The sequence below is a fragment of the Protopterus annectens genome, chromosome 5.part0, assembly GCF_019279795.1.
Source record: "Protopterus annectens isolate FY-2018-M chromosome 5.part0, PAN1.0, whole genome shotgun sequence".
NCBI classification, from domain to species: domain Eukaryota; kingdom Metazoa; phylum Chordata; order Ceratodontiformes; family Protopteridae; genus Protopterus; species Protopterus annectens.
Window position 1 is genome coordinate 865,856,692 of NC_056735.1, and position 19,645 is coordinate 865,876,336.

The window sequence follows — 19,645 nt, forward strand, 5'->3', positions numbered from 1 at the left end:
AGGTGTTGAACCATATACACAGACCCATCAGCAAGTGTCTGCAGTTTCCATGCCAGAATGACATGAGTGTGCAAGAATATGTAGTTTGCACACCACAATACTGGACAAAGCTGCATTCAACTTGTAATCCCCAGGAACCTACTGCCAGCAAAGATGTATACCTGTCAGTAGTTGATGACACAAAACATCATAGGGTAAAACACCACATATCACTGAGTATCCCTGCCAACACCAACACCATGTAGCAGAAACACCACAGACACAATTAGCAACAATCTCACTACCCTTTGCCCAATGTCGACATACATTGTCAACCAATCTACAGATATCCTGCAGAAGCAGGTTACTAGCTGTAGGTGTAGAGCACAAATATCCTACCTGGAATGGAGTCACACATGCAATACAGACACTCATACTGGGCATGTTCACACACTTAGAGAAGTGAAGGCCATGTCAGAAAACAAATTACAGAAGGGTCATACTGGGCATGCTCACACACTTAGAGAAATAAAGCCCATGTCTGGAAATAACTATAGATTATACACAGCAGTCAGTCACAGATGTCTGTGTAAACACTCCACATTAAACACCAGTCATGCTCTGCACACACACAATGGATGAGAATATGCACATATATCCATGGATAGCACATTATAACTGCTCAAACATACACATAATAGATGTGGGAAGAGAGTGACAGATAGTGACAGACAGCTTCCCTCTCATGAGGCCTGTCCCACACAGCACACTCCCATTTTGCAAAAACATATGATGTGCAAATGTCCATCACTGTACACAATTGATCCCTGGTAGCCTTCCAGTCAGTACACCTTTCATTGCTTTTCTTTGACAAGCCTGCTGATGTCATTCCCTGTGAAATACACCTTTGGTGACGGAGTATCCCAGTAATCTCTGTGGCATTTTCTGTAACTGCATAATGCTCTAATGTGCTGTAGTAGTTAGGTAGGTGTTCTAATCCCATTCATGGCAACTGTGAGTCTGTGTGTGTTTGTGCGTATGTGTAGGGCCCAATGCTTTTGAGGACAGTCAGTACACATGTCATTGCCTTTCTTTGGCAAGCCTGCTGATGTCATTCCCTGTGAAATGCACCTTTGGTGAAGGAGTATCCCAATAATCTCTGTGGCACGTTCTGTAACTGTGTAATGCTCTAATGTGCTGTAGTAGTTAGGTAGGTGTTCTAATCCCATTCATGGCAACTGTGTATGTTTGTGCGTATGTGTAGGGCCCAATGCTTTTGAGGACAGTCAGTACACCTGTCATTGCCTTTATTTGACAAGCCTGCTGATGTCATTCCCTGTGAAATACACCTTTGGTGAAGGAGTATCCCAGTAATCTCTGTGGCATGTTCTGTAACTGTGTAATGCTCTAATGTGCTGTAGTAGATAAGTAGGTGTTCTAATCACAATCGTGGCAACTGTGTGTGTTTGTGCATATGTGTAGGGCCCAATGCATTTGAGAACAGTCAGTACACCTTTCATTGCCTTTCTTTGACAAGCCTGCTGATGTCATTATCTGTGAAATACAACTTTGGTGAAGGAGTATCCCAGTAATCTCTGTGGCATGTGCTATAACTGAGTGATGCTGTAGTATTATAAACTAGTTAGGTTGGGGTTCTATTCCCAGACATTGTAAGTGTGGATGTTTGTCTGTGTTCCTTTGTCAGAGTGGGGAGCAATGTTTTTGAGGTGATTCACAGGCACTACAACCTCCATTGCCCTAGTTTGGCAAGTTTGCTGACATCAACTGTGAAATACACCTTTGGGTAATAAATATCCCAGCAATCTCTATGGCATGCACTATAACTGCGTAATGCTGTAGTGTGATAAACTAGTTAAGTAGTAGTTCTAATCCCAGCCATGACAACTGTGTGTGTGTGTTTGTAATTCATAACCTGTGTGGAGGTGGCTGTGACTGTGTAACACCTGGACCCATTGAGGAGCTGGTTTTGTAATTTTCCTATATGGTGGCCATATTATATTTCACAATGTCCACCTTACAAGGATGACAGATGTCAGTCAGCTGAGATGCTGGGGTGCCAATCCACACCCCTACATGTATGTGATACAAGGCCTGATGAACAAAGTAATCAACCTTAGTATTACATAGAGTACACTATGAAACTGTGTCTCATACACAAACACACTTGCCTAGACAACTGTCACTATGTTGGTAGTATCCTGCATACTGTTCACAGATAGCAACCATGGTGTGATTGCAGTGGGCTACAGAGGGCATGGCACCCTGTCCATCAGTACAATAGGCACATAACTGAAGACAGTGCACCTTCACTATGATCCCCAATGGATGCCTACAACATCTGTGGTGCCATTAAATGTGATCCACAAAGGACTGTCCATGAGCACGCCCTGCAACAAGAGGTCAGGAGTGGCACATGTGATGATAATCTGTATACATAACATGGGCCAGACCCCCCAGGTACGGTTCCACATGTCATTGTACATGCATGTGGGAAGTTTGCACATCCCAGACATCATCCATGTCATGGACTAAGGAACACATACATGGCAAGCAATGCACAGCATTACCCACATGCAATAGTTACCCAGGTGACTGGATGGTGAATACAATACCCAGCTGTGTGGAGAAACCAGACATTATACCCCTGAGCCACACTGCAGACCATTGTCATGTCACCTGATGCCAAGGTATACCCATCACTAGCCTTGTATATCCATCTGGCACAGTCGAACACTACACACCTGTGAAGCAATGCACCCATGCATGTCAGTACTGGCACCTTGTGTCTGTGTGTGTGTGTGTGTGTGTTGTATGTTGCCTATGACCACATTCACACTCACTACAACCCCCATTGGCATACTGAAGCATGCTGTCTGATGTCAGACACCTCCACATACCCTTTGCCCATATACCCTCTGTATAACCCCTGTGGTGCATATGATACCTGCACAGTACTGTGTTGTGGCAATCTAACTAGTGATGAGTTGTATCCCTGGCCCTGCCAAGTGTGTCAGTGTGTGTGCATCCCCGTGATAGTGTGGCTGTGTTGACGCTGACACCTGTTCATGCGGACAGGCACATGTACTAGACCTACCGTGTTGCTACCATATCACTGTTGCAGATGTCACTCACCATCCCATATATGTTTGGTGGACTCCTCAACATGTAATGTATGTGGTGCATCCAATGACTGCTTAGACACATGATAGCAGTACATAGTCAGTCAGGGGTTTGATACCCTGGACTGTTAGGTGTGTAACACAAACATGCTTACGTTTTACCCTCCCTGACTTATCTTTGCCTCTGTCTGCCTCTCACTCCCTCTCTGGTGGATGTGGAGAGTTGCACCTGCTTTGCTTAGGCAGCAGCATGTGTATTGTCAGTGATGCTCATGATCATCTGATGGCCACTGCATGAATTGCAGCCCTCCTCTAGCTAATTGCATGTGGAACAGCTGTGGTAACATTCCCATAGCCAATTGCATGGCAACACACTCCAATATCTAGGAACATCATGTTGGTGTTGGGCCTTTGCATCCACTGTGAGCAGGAACTAGATCTGTTGTTTGGCAAACAGCATCACAGATGTATTGGGGACTTACCTCTGACAACATACACTGTGGAAACAGGCCAACACACAGGAGGGGATGTGCCTGTCTTGACTACAGACTGTAAGTGCTGCTATACTGCAGTTGGGGTAACATTGGTTTAACAGGGTGTCTGTGGATATGGCTGTCCTACATGTTTTAATACTTGTCATGTCAGTGCTATGTTTATGAGGAATCCCCATATGTAGGGTCATCCGCAGACTGGGCAGTGTGTGTTGCCTTGTATTCCTTGTGTTACCCACAGAGCACCTATCTGTCAACTGCAGAAGTTAGTGTGAGGACTGTAGTCAGTAGATGGTGACAGCCGGGAGAGTTATTGACTTCATATCCCTCATAGGACATATGTTGCAACAAACCCTGTTACAACAGTAAATGTATGAGGTTATCACAGCAACATGTCAATATTGGCCCTGTGTTTGTGCCTCCAGCCACAGCTCTGTCAACCTTTGTACATATGTCATGCAGTAGGGGGTGCATATGTTCTGTACACGATATTAATTGACAGAATATCTGATAACAAGCCAGTGAGATATCACACTGCTACACATGTTATGTATAGTAGGGGTTATATTTGAGGACAAAGCCTGGGCATTCTGTGGTTGTGTGTACAGTACTGAGGTATGTGTAATTCTGGTAACTGTCGACAGTGTGTGCATAGTGAATATGTACCTTGGCCTGTGTAGAGATTGTGGTAGATGTCATTGTTCTTGGTCCTGTTCTATCTGATGTTACATGCTGCTCCACTGTATGTCACCCTATCAGCTTACATGTTTGTAGGGGCATACACACACATGTCCCATACCACAGACAGGCATCAGACCATACTGTGTAGTGGCCCAGTATATGTAGGGTTGGTGTGTGAGTGGCACATATGAGGATGGTGTAGAACAGATAGTCCATATACTATAATATTACGCTAGTTTACCATATGTGGCTGTGGCTGTGTTCACATTGGTTGTGGTTATGCACTCACGTGTCTGTTACTCTGTGATGTGACATGCCTGTAGAGCCTGCTATCTATGCAGGTACATGTGTACTCCCACATAGGAGAGGAAGGCCAGTGTTGAGTCAGTCAGCCAGTAGCCTGCACTGTGCTTTGTTACATGCCTAGCAGTTTACTCTACTTACCCAGTGAGATGTCATGTCCAGATAGTTGCCAGATGTACTGCTGCCAGGCCACCATAACAGTCATGTATGTCAGACAAAGCAGTGGGATGCTGTACAGATGTCTGTCACTAACTAGTGGATAGTATGTGGCCATGGCACCTCTGTACCAGTGGTTATTATGTGTCAGGACAGACATGGATGTATGAATGCATAACCTATGGGAGCAAATGTATACCAGTATTTACATGATAAACCCACTACATGGCTGTTAACATCCACATTGTCAGGCTTGGTCCACATGTCTTGCATGAAGGGGTTCTGTGTATACCTCTGGACTGACCAGAGTGTGTCAGACTGTCCACATATATTGTCCATAGCTCAGCTGTAGTCCACAGGGGCATTACTGTGCTAGCAGTGGTACTGTACTATGATGTCATTAGGATGTCTGTCAGTAGCCAATGGCACACATGTTAACAGCAGATGTGGCCTTCCACACAGACCATTTCTGTGAAGACAATCCCTATTACAGTAGCAATAGTCTACAAATATACCTGCAATACATACCTGACATCACCTTGCACTGAGAGGTTGGGACTATTGGGGCTGAGGTAGGGCTCCACTCCATGTTCAGGACATAGGGTGAACATATATGTATATATAATTATACATATATCCATATAGATATATACACATTTACATATCTTGCTTAATGTATGACAACAGTTTTACACATATGTGCCTGTGTTCCAACCTCTTTCCTCCACCTACATACCAGGCTTTGCACATATGACATGCTGTCAGGGGTTGTTATATAGTGGGCTGTGTGTATGCTATGCTGTCATTCCTGCCATCACTCCACTGCTGTTGTGTCCCCCACACATACTGGGATGTTGGGGCCATATATGTGGGCTTCACCTATACAATACATGTGTGCCCTAATGCACTCCAGAGGCCAGTGTATGTAACAGTGGTATATGGCCCAGTATTACTGAGTCTAGGGGGTTCACCATAACTAACCTAGGCTGTTACAACATGTGCAGGTATCAGGGGTAAGCTGCCTTAAGGTATCTGGATGTACATTACCATACAATCCACCTTGGGTAAATGCAAGCATACTGCCTCCTGCCATATAGAATGTTCTGTTTGTCATTGTGATTGTGATGTTGATGGAGTCAGTTATGCCTTGTTATGTAACAGATACATCCCATTGTGTCATCTGGGATCTTTACCCCCTAGGGATTGTGTACAGAGTGTAGAGAAAGGATTTTGAACTATACATATGCATTATGTAGTGTTGATTGTTTGGTATGCTGTGGCCCAGTCTGTCTTTACTATTGTACTACTTGAAGGCCTCAGCCTGGACAGCAACATATGTCAACCTTTCCAGACTACTGTATTAGTATAACTGTTTCGCAGTTGCATTACTCTGTTCATATGGATGTCAGTGTCAAAACAGCTATATGGCATGGCATACAGAATGGTCATTGTACACCAATAAAGCTTTCCCAATTATGCACACCCATGTGTGGTGTTATATCCTTTAAGATCTCTGTGGGTATATGTTGCAGGCAATGAATGTCATTTGTATGGGTGGCTCATACAGTCTCCAGTTGGTAAGGTAGTAACTGTAGGAATACTGGCTGCATATTGTGTGCACATACTGCATATGTATCTTTCTGTACAAATCTCTGTGTGTGCATGTGTAGTTACATATACATCTATATATATGTATAGATATATATGTATAACTATACCTGCATATCTGTGTCTGTGTATATGTATCCTAGGGATGGCCATGTCATGTCTGGTCCTGGTTATGGGATCTGCAACACTTGGTAGTGTATTGCAGGGGGGATGTCTTTGGCTGTGGGGGGGTTATACCTATTCGTACAAGGCATATATTTGGGGCCTCTCAACCCCATTAACGTTGCATGTGGGCATATATGTTTTTGTCATTTCCCCATTGTTATCTACAGATGTATGTCTGTATATACCTATATATATATATATATATATATATATATATATATCTGCTGACACACACACACACACACACATATATATATATATATATATATATATATATATATATATATATATATAACCTGCCATATATATTTAGACATGTAGTTATAGACATATATATCTATAGATGTAGGCATTCACATATATATATGTTCATATATATTTCTACATATATATATATATATATATATATATATATATATATATATATATATATATATGTATGTATACATCTACATATATCAATATGTTGTTATGTTGTATCTGTTTAGACATTAATATATTTACTCACACACATACATCTACATGTTGGAATACATTCTCTGTAGTGTTGAATGACTGGGCTGGTTGATATGTTTTAAATACATCAGGGTTATGTATATCTGACATGGTTTAGTGGTAAATCACTTTGGCTATGGTGTGCAGGGTCCTGGGTTTGAGGCTAGCAGAGGCTGTTTATTTTGTTGCAAGGCAGAACAAGGGCCGTTGGAGCCAGTGTGGTTAAGGCACTTTTAAGTAGTAAGCAGGTTTGCGTGATGATATGCACAGCTAACTTCCGGTTACTGTTTCTTATACTCAGCTCCTGAATTATTTACCCCCCTCGCAAACAGGCTAAAACCTGCTTACTGCTGTTTAAAAGTGCTTACTCCCACTTACCCCCGAGCTAAGAAAAAGGGGTTGATAGGAAAGTGATGAAAAAGGGGCACAAAGAGGGAATAACAGTAGAGAAATTAGCCAGGGATGTGCAGGAAGGGTGTAGGGAAGGTCCATAGCTGCCCATTTCTTCTAAAGCAATGGCTGTGCATATGCACTGAATTTGGAGGTAGATTCGGACACTCAAACCCCTGGGAGTGAGTGAGGACAACAATAGTTCGTTGTGATGCCAATTAGACCAGATTACATGTGTCCAGTGGACACGTGTGTGAAATGGACAGCTATGTAAGGGGCGAGATTTTTTTGTGGGAACAGATTGACCTTTTTTTTTTGGGTGAGAGTGGGATGTTGGGGTGGGGTAGTAGGTATATTTGGGGAAGTAGGTTGGGTAGGTTAACAGACAAGACAAACAAGATGCACACAGGGGCAGTATATGACACTGGGGGGGTAACACCTTGGATGGGGAGGGGTGTTTTGAAGTCACAAGCTCATGAGCCCCCAAATAGAAACAGTGGGACTATGGTCCCCACACATGGGCAGTCACCACTGCACCTTTATGGCCCCAAAGTTGGCCATGCTGGGGGCTGGGTAAGAGGGGCAAGCTCACCCTCTAATTGTGCCACTTGGCCCTCAAGCTAGCGTAGCTGGTCTCGAAATGCCCTATCGATGTCCCTATGCACCACAGCCCGGACCTAACGACAGGTGACAGGTTCCTCACCACCCCCGCTCCCAGGGGGGGCCATGCCCCATACCCTGTGGCAGTTCCACCAAAAGGTGGTGCAGGGCCTACAGAGGAGGAGGTCCCAGGCTGGGCCCCAGATGTGCTGGTGCCCAGTGCCGTGGCCAACTGAGGTGGGACAGGTGGGTCTGCTGGGACTGGCCTTCCCATGCGAGCTGTGGTGATGCAGTTTAAGGACACAAATGGGTTAGTAATAGTCAACAGCATTCAGGATTAGTTATAACAGACACCAAATTTAAACCAGTTGCATAGCGAGCAGAACACATGCATATATGGAACAGCAGTGGCCATTACAACAGCATGCAGGTTTTATTGATGGCAACAGGCCACCGATACGGGTGTATTTTAACATGGCACATGCATAGAACCAAATGTGGATATTTATGAACCAATAGGACATATGTCCCAACATAAGTTTGGAGAGTAAACATACCCATTGAGGTTTATAATTGGGTTAATGCTGCACATATGATGGGAGAAAGAGAGAGTTCAGTTAACAACTGATATATCCCTGTAGTGTTCGCAACTTTCTTAGTCACTGCAGTGATCTGTCCCTTACATGTATTATTACACTACCATTGGCCTTACTTTGTAAAATGGTATGTTTGTAGAGTAGTATATACGTGGACTGTGTCTAATGTATAGTCTATGCCTTTTACCTGTTATAACTGTTGAGAAGATCTTCAACACTACCTGACAATTTCTGCACATACTCCCAGATTCCTTGTTGATGTTATACATATACCCCTCAATCCGTTATTGCACTCACTCTGGCTGAGGCTTGACAGGATGTCGGTGTTAATGCGAAATACACCTTGGGTGTGATGCTACAATGACAGGTTTATTTTCATTTACGTTCTCTGACTATGTACAGGTTTGACTATTGGTTATATGTCATCACAGGCTGCCTACATTTCTTGGATCATCACATTGATTTCTCAGGGGAACAGGGTATCAGGCAGCAGATTTAGGCCATTTATCTGCACATGCTGGGCAGATTGATACAGTTGAGGGGTATGAATATGCATATAGCTTACTATCTGAACATTCTGATGCAGTCTGTACAGTTGATGGTTATGATAATGCTTACAGCTTACTATCTGAACATTCTAGCAAAATCTGTACAGTTGTTGGGTCTAATTATACATACAGCTTTCTATCTGGACATTCTCACAAATTCTGTACAGCTGTGGGGTATGATTATGCATACAACTTACTACCACTCCAGGGATTCAAACCCCTGCTGTGTGTGGTAAAATTATTACAGTTAATATCACAGTACACTGTGCTATCAGGGAATTGGTGTATAGCTTTCCAATGTTTTCTCTGTAAGTCTCCTTCAGTTGTACAATATGACTAACCCCTTGTTATACAGAACTTCCTACACATTTTATCTGCGTACCACAGTGTGGGTAACACTGCTTAATATAACAGTACTATTTATAGCACGCAACACTACAACATATTAAATCAGAGTATACACACACACTCCAGGGGTTATACCTTTATTCACAGGATATGACAGTTCATGCAGGATTATTACTAACCTGTCTTGCAATGCAGTCTTTGAAGCCTAGCAGCATGGGCTTGCTGGTTCACAGCCCGCTCATCTGCAGCTGTCAGAGAAATACAGTGACATTTAGCCATACCTATCCATAGTATACACAAGCTAGGCAATTATATACTTAGTAGAATGGGTACTTAGTACTGGGGCATCAGCCATCTGCCTGGACTCCTGGATCCACTGTTCCAGTAGCTCCCCCTTTGCTGCTTCAGATCAGCATGGTGATGCCTGACCTGCTCACCAGTCCGGGGGATACCTGTGGCACTAGTGAGGTCACGGGCAAGACTGTCCCAGGCCTCCGCTTTATATTGGGAGCCCTGGTAATGGCCCTGCAGGAGTCTCTGCTCATGGTGTTTGACCAGGAGCCATACCATGCATTTTGACTAATTAATTCCCCCAGAGCTGCGCTCTAAATCAAGTGCCTTCCCCAACTCTGGCCATTCTTTTTTTTTCAAAACAGGTTTATTGTTTTAACATACAAGAGAAATATCATAACAATTTTATACAAGTAATTAAAAATAGATATGATTATAACATTCAAGAAAACAACTAAAGTATTTACAAAGACATCCACTACAATCAGATCAATTAATTAAACTAAAATACCATGCTATTGAAATTAGGATTTTTTTAACAAATTTTGTAAATTATTCCATACAATATAATAAGATGTTTTTCTAGTTGTTCTTGACCTAATTGTGTTTATTTCCATATGGCACACTATATTCATAACATTTTTAAATTCATTGAACGAAGGAGGTGTATCTGAAATCCAATTTCTGGTTATTATTTTCCTAGCCACTGCTAGAATAGACCATAACAAGGGAAGCTTAACCTTTTTAACACTGAGGTACAGGTGTGTTGAATAATATAAGAGATTTAGAAATAATGAAATTATCTGTAAAAAGCTTGCAAAAATTCATTAATTGACTTCCAGTATTCTTTCAATTTTATACAGTCATAAAACATATGAGCCCAGTCAGCATTAATTTCTACATTACATCTCTTACATAGATTATCTTTATTATTTATTTTATTCATCATCAAAGGTGTATAAAAAGATCTATGTAAAAATTTCCATGTATAAAGTCTCCAGACAATGGAAGACGTAGTTCTATAGGCAGATTCCAATATATATTGTTTATCTTGTTGATTTGGTGGGTCCCCATTAATAGAAGTAAAATAATTCCAGTATGTATCTACACTGTAAAAAGTTTCTTGTCTGATAATTTTATGTATGTATGAAAGTTTACCTTTATCAGAAACTTTATGTTGTAAATTTAATATCAAGTAATCAATCAGTGTTGGAATAGATTCTTTAACTGTTATAGACATTAGATCTATTTTATTAATGAGATGTTGTCTAAAGGTCTGAACCTCTAACCAGCAAGTTTCTCTTAGATCAAATTCTTGTTTTAAGAAATCTAGATTTTTAACTTTATTATCAGATATCAACTGATACCAGTACTTTAGATCATTATCTATAGCTAAATGAGTTCCTTCAGAAGTAGATGACAAAAGCATACCCTGAGTATACATTATACGGAATATATTAAAATTCCATTCCCTATACTTAGGGTGCATGAATATAAAGTTACGATAGCTAATAATAATATTTAATGGGTAACAAACCATATGTTTAGGTGTAATAGGTGAAGTACAAAATTCCTTTAGTAACCATAACATGGAGTTACTTACAATCATATTTTTATGTGTTAAGGAGATTTTCATGAAGTGCATACTAATTAGCTCCCAATAATCTTTCCATTTTTGACATATGACTGATCTATTAATAAAGTAATAACTTTTAGAATAGAAGTGATAGTATATAAATTAAAGTCTGGAAAAGAAATACCCCTTGAGACCAGCTATTAGTATGTTTCTTTAATGCAATCCTAGGTCTATTAGGTGCCCATAGGAAATTTAACATTAGTGTATTCAGTTTCTTGATAATTATTTTTGTAGGTGGAAGTATTATTGATTGTATTAAGTATAAAATCTTGGGGAATATTATCATTTTAATAATTGTAAGTCTCTCCTCCATAGTAAAAACATATTATTCCAGGTATTAAAAAGATTTTGTATATTAAGAAAACAGGTATTATAATTATTATATATAATAGATTTAATATCTTTAGATAGTATTATACCTAAATAAGTTATCTGACCTGAATTGGGTACATATTTAGTAAAATCACTAATGAGAATATTTTTTCGTGTATATATAGGTAGTATTTTAGTTTTTCTTCATTGAATATTAAACCAGAAATACTTTTAAAATTCATCATTTTATCAAATAGAGACTGCATAGAAGAATTAGATCCTGCTGATGTAATTAGAACATCATCTGCAAAAGTTGAATTTTGGATATTGTATTTTCATCTATTTCAAAACCCTCTATGTCAGTACTGTTTCTGATCAAATTAGCCCAAGGCTCCATTACTAAAGTGAATAATAGTGGAGAAAGTGGACATCCTTGTTTTGTACCTTTAAAATGGGTATTTTTGTGAAACATATGTTCCTACTTTAATATAAGCCAATGTTCCTTTGTATAAATGCTCAATTAGATTTACAAATGCATCTGAGAAGTTTGTGCACTTCAGTAAGGTAAACAGATAGTCCCAACTTACTGAATCAAATGCTGAACTTATATCAAGACTAATAAGTGTTAAATCTTTCTTTTTCCTATTTGCAAAATCAATTAATGTTAAAGTTCTTCTTATATTATCAAAAGTATTTCTATTTACAATGAAGCCTGTCTGATCTATATCTATAATGCCGGGATGATTGTCTTCAATCTATCAGCAAAAATACTCATAAACATTTTATAATCAACATTAAGTAATGAGATGGGCCGATATGAAGTACATCTAGTTGGATGTTTATTAGGTTTTAAAATTGGCGAAATAAATGTATATTGCCAAGATGGGGGGGGGGGGGTTATTAACTCAGTTTGGGCCAAAATAAAAACCTTATGTATTAATGAATATGTACTTTTAGAAAGGATTTTATATATCTCTGGTATAATACCATCATTACCCTGTGCTTTGTTTGATTTAAGCTTATTTATTTCTGTAATAACCTCTGTATATGAAATACTTTTGTCCAATAGTTTAATCTGTTGTTTATTAAGCTTTTTATTCATGTTTGTGGTTATAAACTCCTTTATTTTATCTTTAGGTTCCATGTTAATGTTATCATGGTTAATTTTGTGAAAGTGATTTCTAAATTCATCTAGTATTTCTGGTATACTAGAAACATTCTTCTTTTTCCTTAGAGAAAAGATTTCTTTGATATGGTTTTGTTTATTCAACCTTTTTGTTTTATTTTTAAGTCTATGTAAGTATTTGGGGCTTATTGAATAAGACAAAAACTTGTATTTCTCTAAAGTTATTTTAACTTTATGAGTTAAAATTTCTTTGTATTTCTCATTTAGTTTGTTTATTTCTTCAATAACTTTCTTGTCCATAATATTTTCTTTATTATTATGTTTATAAGAGTCTAATTTACTTTGAATATCTAACAATTCCTTATCCCAAGATTTCCTTTTATTATTATACCATCTGATACTTTGTCCATATAGATATGATTTTAAGGCATCCCAAACATAGACAATGGAGACTTCAGGAGTATTATTTATGTCTAAAAATGTTTTACTTCTGAAAGTATATATTCTTTATAGTCTTTTAGTTGAGTTAAGTATGCTGGTATCCTTTTGATCTGAACATTATGAGTATTTTTTATCACGAATTAACAATTGAATTATGATCAGATATAGGACATGAAATGATTTTGGAATTAATTAAATCTGTTACCATCTGGTTAGAAATAAAGACCCTATCTATTTTTGAATAAGTTTTGTATCTGTTAGAAAAAAAGGTGTATGGTAATGATTTTAAATCTATCTGATTATTAATATCATTCAAATGATAAGAATTAGCAAAATCATTTAAATGTTTTGCATTAGATGTAATTCTTCTTTTTCCTATAGTGGTAGTATCACTTTCATGTAGTATACAATTAAAGTCACCAGCTAAAATAATATCTCCTATAGAGAATGATATGATCTTATCTAGATGATGTTTCACTGTATTAGTACCAATTCCAGGTATCCAATATACATTAATTAAAGTGTAAGTCTTCCCATTAATTTGTATTGTAACCATACAAAACATTCCTTTGTCATCCTGATAAGACTTAATGGTTTTAGGAATGGGCATACTTTTATTCCATAAAATAGCCACTCCTCTTTTTTCTGAGTGTGCTCTGAACTAACCAATACTGTATATTTGTTTGTGGCTAGTTTATCAATATCTTTTTTCAAGAGATGGGTTTCTTGCAGGAAGACTAAATTGGCCTTATGTAAATTAATGTATCTTATTAGGCTTGCCCTTTTACACGGATTATTCAATCCATTAATGTTTAAAGAAATTCCTTTTAAAGATGTCATTTGGCATTTTTAAAACTTAAGAATCTTATGATCAAAATAACAATAACAACATAAGTAATGTTACATCTCCTCATTTAGGTGTACCTTTAAATATAGCTGTATTTATTGAATCTCTTATGGGATTTTGTATAGGATTCAATTTTGTTTGTAGTGACAATGAGTGTACAAAATATATTGTGGATGTCAAAACTATATACATATAACAATGAACAAGTGAAAATAATGTAAGGATTAAACCTTGCATCCAGCCTGAGTTAAAACTCCAACTTAGAGTAGTATTTACCACTCAAGTTAACCCCCTACCCTAAGCAGCAGTACCTCAGCTACTACCTTATCAATTTAATACTGGTTATATTTAACTTAAATTAACAGCTTTCAATTCAATTATCTAGCAAGACAAGACTACACATTTGATAAAACAGCATCATATAAACTAAAATAAACTTTTTTTTTAAAAACTATTCATACTACTATATACATCTATGTAATATAATACACTTGTATTCAAATAGCATTCAAATAATCTTGATATTAGGAACCAAGAGAAGAGAGAGAAATAAAAGATGTGAAAGAGGGAGAGAGAGGAAAGAAAGAGAGAAAAAAAAGGAAGGCATATTTACATATTAATTTATTCAAAGTATGTAAAAATAAGTTCTAACATTCATTTAAATCAAAAACTTTGGCTAATATGGTTCAGACATTACATATATTAAGATGCATCTATTTTCTGTCATGCAAATGCAGTCAACAGCTTCCAAAAAAACCCCTTGAATTGCTTGTATATGAGCATTTTACTCATACTCATTATTGTCAATAGAATAAAATATTATATTTATAGAAATTGTTATAAATCATACTGCATAGTTATGCAAATTCTCAGAAACACTTGCATTATTGTAAAAAAGCCATCTGTATTTTGTATGTCTATACTACTGCTTTAAAATATATCATATGACAATTTCTTCCAGAATAGAGTTATAAAGTTATTTATGCTTGTCAATCAGATGAATTAAATGAGTTATAGTAATGTATATGTTTGGAACATAAGTTTTAACACAGATTAGTATGCTGCAGTCAAGTAGATTTTCAAAAACACTTGAATAAATGTTTCATTTTCTATGCCTTCTAAAATAAGACATTTACTTACTACAATAAACTGCATCATTTAAAATCATTATAACTGACATATTTTATGAATTATAACATAGATATTTAAGTAATTATATAAAATAACTCCCATTTAAATGTTAAAGAGTTCATTTTCCTTCACATAGTCGCATTTGCATCAGTTCTACTTCCTGGTAGAGTGTTCTTCCTGAATCTGTGATGTGTCAGTGTGATATCTAGGTCAAAGGTCAAATTGACTGCTTTCAGCTTCTCTGTGAGAATTCTGAGAGTTGAAGCTTTTGAAACAACTCGAGGACACTGTTCATGAGGTAGCCCACATCCCAGATTGTCTCCCTTAACATTTTGGCGGAAACTTGTTAAAAACTAGTGACAAACATTCATTTAGCAGTGTAAATGCATCTAAACATGACAAAACCTTCGCAATGTATTTTACAGGTTATTACAGCCTCTATGTAAGTGAAATTAAGCCCAAAGTTATTAATGAGTAATAAAACTCAATATTTATGTCCCAACTCAATTTTTATGCAAATCTTATTATTTACTGTGTCTATATGATCAAAAGCATTTCTATATATTAATATGAAAAAAAATAAAGAGAAAGAATAAAGAAAAGAAAAAGAGAGTAGAAAATAAAAAGTGTAAAGCAGAAATAAAAAAAATGTAAGAGAAAGCTATAAGAAGTATATACAATGGAATATTACTTACTGTTTATATTAATAGAGTTAAAATAAAACATATTATTTACTATTATTTAGTTCTAATTATTATTAGTTAAAGCATGACAGGTTATTTACAAACAAGCATAAGCAGTATAATCAAGAAAGTATAATTAGGAATAGCATTTGAAGAACATATAAACTTTTTACAAGGAATAAATATGTTATTATTCCATTTAACATATTTTCATTACTCTTCTCTCCCTGCCCTCCCCCACCCTTTACCCACTACATAATCTAAATAGAATGTCATTGTTTAAACAAAGAAAAGAAGAAAGGGAGAAAAAAAGAAAAAAAAATGTATCAAATTACTGACCTTACTTCTCTTTTCAGAAAGAGAAACAAATTGAATAATAGCTTGTTATTAGTTCCTCAGATATTTTGACTGGTTATGAAACAAAACATTTCTTTGCACACAGAGAATAACTTTGATTAAATCTTTTCAGAATATTTGTGGCTTTCTGGAAATGCAGGAACTATATTTAAAAAGATTAATAATGAAGTAAAATGATGAGAGAAAAAAAGAAAAAAAAACATAGAACAAATCATTTGTTTTTTAGTCTCTTCTTCTTCTCTGAAGTCTTCCACGAAGTTTCAGTTGCCAGTCTCTTTAATGAAGGACTAGCCCATTCCATTTCCTCTATTTTATCCAAAATCTTATTTTTTTTTGATAAACAGTAAAGCAGAGTCTAAGTCATCAAAAATTTTAGGACCATCAGGAAGGAAGATTTTTAGCTTGGCAGGAAACAGAAGGTATGTTTTAAACTGTGCTTTTTAAGCTCCCTTATTAGTGGCAGAAAAACTTTTCTTTTAGCTATTACCAAGGAAGAATAGTCATTGTCAAAACGCACAGTTGTCTCATTAATCTTAACAGGAGCTTTAGCCCAAGCAGATTTAAGAACCATCTCTTTATCAAAAGATGATAGAAATCTAACTATAACTGATCTAGGATAGTTTTGTTAGAGTTAGTATTAGCTATAGATCTATGTGCTCTTTTGATACCAAAAGAGAATGCTTCTGGTAAGTCTAAAGTTTTAGGGAGCCATGTTGTTAAAAAGAAGTAATATTGTTACCTTCAATATTTTCTGGCAGTCCAAAAATCCTAATGTTATTGCCTAGATCTATTTTCCAGGTCATCCAGCTTTGTTTGTAAATGTGTATTTTGTTTCAGCAGAAACTCAATGTTGATTTCCTCTTCTTGGATTCTATTTTCCATGTCATTCACAGCTTCTTCTATGCCTGTCATCTAGATCTTCTGTTGTTGCAGGTCTATATGTAACAAGTCTATTTGTTTTGTAGTTTTTTCTATGAAGGTATCTATTTTAGTATCCATTTTATCCATCTTAGCAGTAAGTTTCTGGATTATAGTTATCAGAGACTGAAGTTCTTTCTTGACGCTGGAGTCTTGAGAATTTGTCTTACTGGAACTCATTTCAGACTGATAAACTGACAGGAAAATTTTCAAAGTGATTTCTGACAGGAATATTGTTAAAATTTCCTTTCTTTTTTAGATATAGTTCAAGAACTATATAAAACAAACATATTTAGAAAGAAAATTACTTCAAAAATTAATTTTTTAAGTAATTAATTCCTGTCAGTGTAATGAAATTGGTAGAGCTGAAGAAATCTGCTGCTATCCTGTGTTTATCCTTGGCCACGCCCCCCAACTCTGGCCATTCTGACTACAGTAGGAAGCTACAACCAGTTATGGGATGTATTCCCACCTATGGGGTTTAAATATGCCTGATTTCCCACACTTTTCCATGATCGGACAGTTTTGAAAAGGCTAAGCTATGGGCACACCTGCTTACCTACGGTTGGCATTGCTTAAAGGGGCATACCACTGGGCAGATTGAGTTAGCAGGCCTACACATTGCTTACACCATATAAGCTGACCTGTGCACTGCTTAGCCTTGCTGATATCTAATCAGCATTATATTTCCTTTTGACATTAATTATTTGTTACATGTTATATCTGTGTCTGGTATCTGTGATTCATGTGTACATACACTGTATGGGGTCCTGGGCAATTCAACACTTTATTACAATAACACCTCACATCTGGCCTTACTGCAGTACTCCAATTCACATATTTATGTTATGTAGCAGGTTATACAACATCACACTGTACATAGTTTCATTTCTCATGTTCAGTTTGATTTTCCTATGGTGAGGATTTGTTTTTTGAAACCTCACTCTTCTGTATTGCTATGATGGCTTAGTGGTTAACTACTGTGACTGTAGTGTGTAGGGTCCTGGGTTTGAGCCCTGCAGAGGCTGTTTATTTTGTTGCTGGGCAGAACACAGCCATTGGGTACAGAGTGATTAAGGCACTTTAAAGCAGTTCTAAGTGGATGTGCGTGGGTTGGCACGGAGTTAAGCAATGCTAACCTCCGTTTACAGTTTCTTACACTCAGTTAGCTTCTACTTTGCTTAATCTGTGTAGGCAATGCTTGTCCCCTCACAAATGCACTTAAACACACTTACTAGTGCTTATATATCCTTACTACTGCTTATTTGTGCTTAAACCTGCTTACTAGTGCCTTATTCATTATGACACTGACACTTCACAAGTGCATTTAATGCAGTACTCCAGTTCACATTTAAATGCTATTTAGTAGGTTATACAGCAAAATAATGTTCATATGCAGATTTCACATGGAAAATGGTATGTGCTGCAGTGGGACTCGAACCAGGAATGCCTGCTCGTTAGGTGGATGCTCTGCCCACTACACTATTGCTGTGCTGCTTCATTTTCATATATCTTCCTTGTTATCGTCTTCAGCCTTTTAAGCTGCTTTAACCGTAGCTAAGCGATGGGCACACCCGCACACCTTTGGTTAGCTGTACTCAAAGTTTTACAAAAAAATAAAGGGGTTTTGTCAGTTTATTTATATGTACTGTTGCTGTTCTACACATGGAGGACTGTTGGTGGGGATATGAGGACACCTATGAGCGATCTATCTCATTTATTTCCACTTTCTGCTGTTCTACATTGCAGGGGCATGCTTATTCTGAGAGCTCTGCTCTCAGACACACCCCCTGCACTCGTACACGCTCCATGTAAGGGTGGGAGGCTAGGCAGCGCGCCTTCATTAATATGCATGGCGCCCTGTCATCATGCTCCTAAACTGGTGCTTCTGTGCAGGACTAAGCTAGTCCTGCATGAAAGATTAGTGAATCCGGGGATGCGTTTTAGTCCTTATTTACAATACTTCATCAGATGCACTAAAAACTTCACCCAGTACACAATATTGGAAACTAGTTGGGTTTTCAGGTTTGACCACTAGATGGAGTCCTTGACCACCTTTTTACTGTCCAACATTTGGTTAATATTTTAAGCTTTTTAATTTTGAAGGTTGTTTAAAGAATTATCGTAACATTTTTATAATTTACTGTCAACCAGCGTCACTTATTGATGGGAAAGATACTAAAATATGTAAACGTTTTGGTACATATATATATATATAGATATATATATATATATATATATATATATATATATATATATATATATATATATATATGGTTCCACTTCATATGATTGAAAGCTCATAACATCTAAATTCAAAACAGCGAGACCAAATGATCGAAAATCCAAAACATCTAAAACTCATAACATCGAATCTCAAAACATTGAAAACTACAAAGCAAC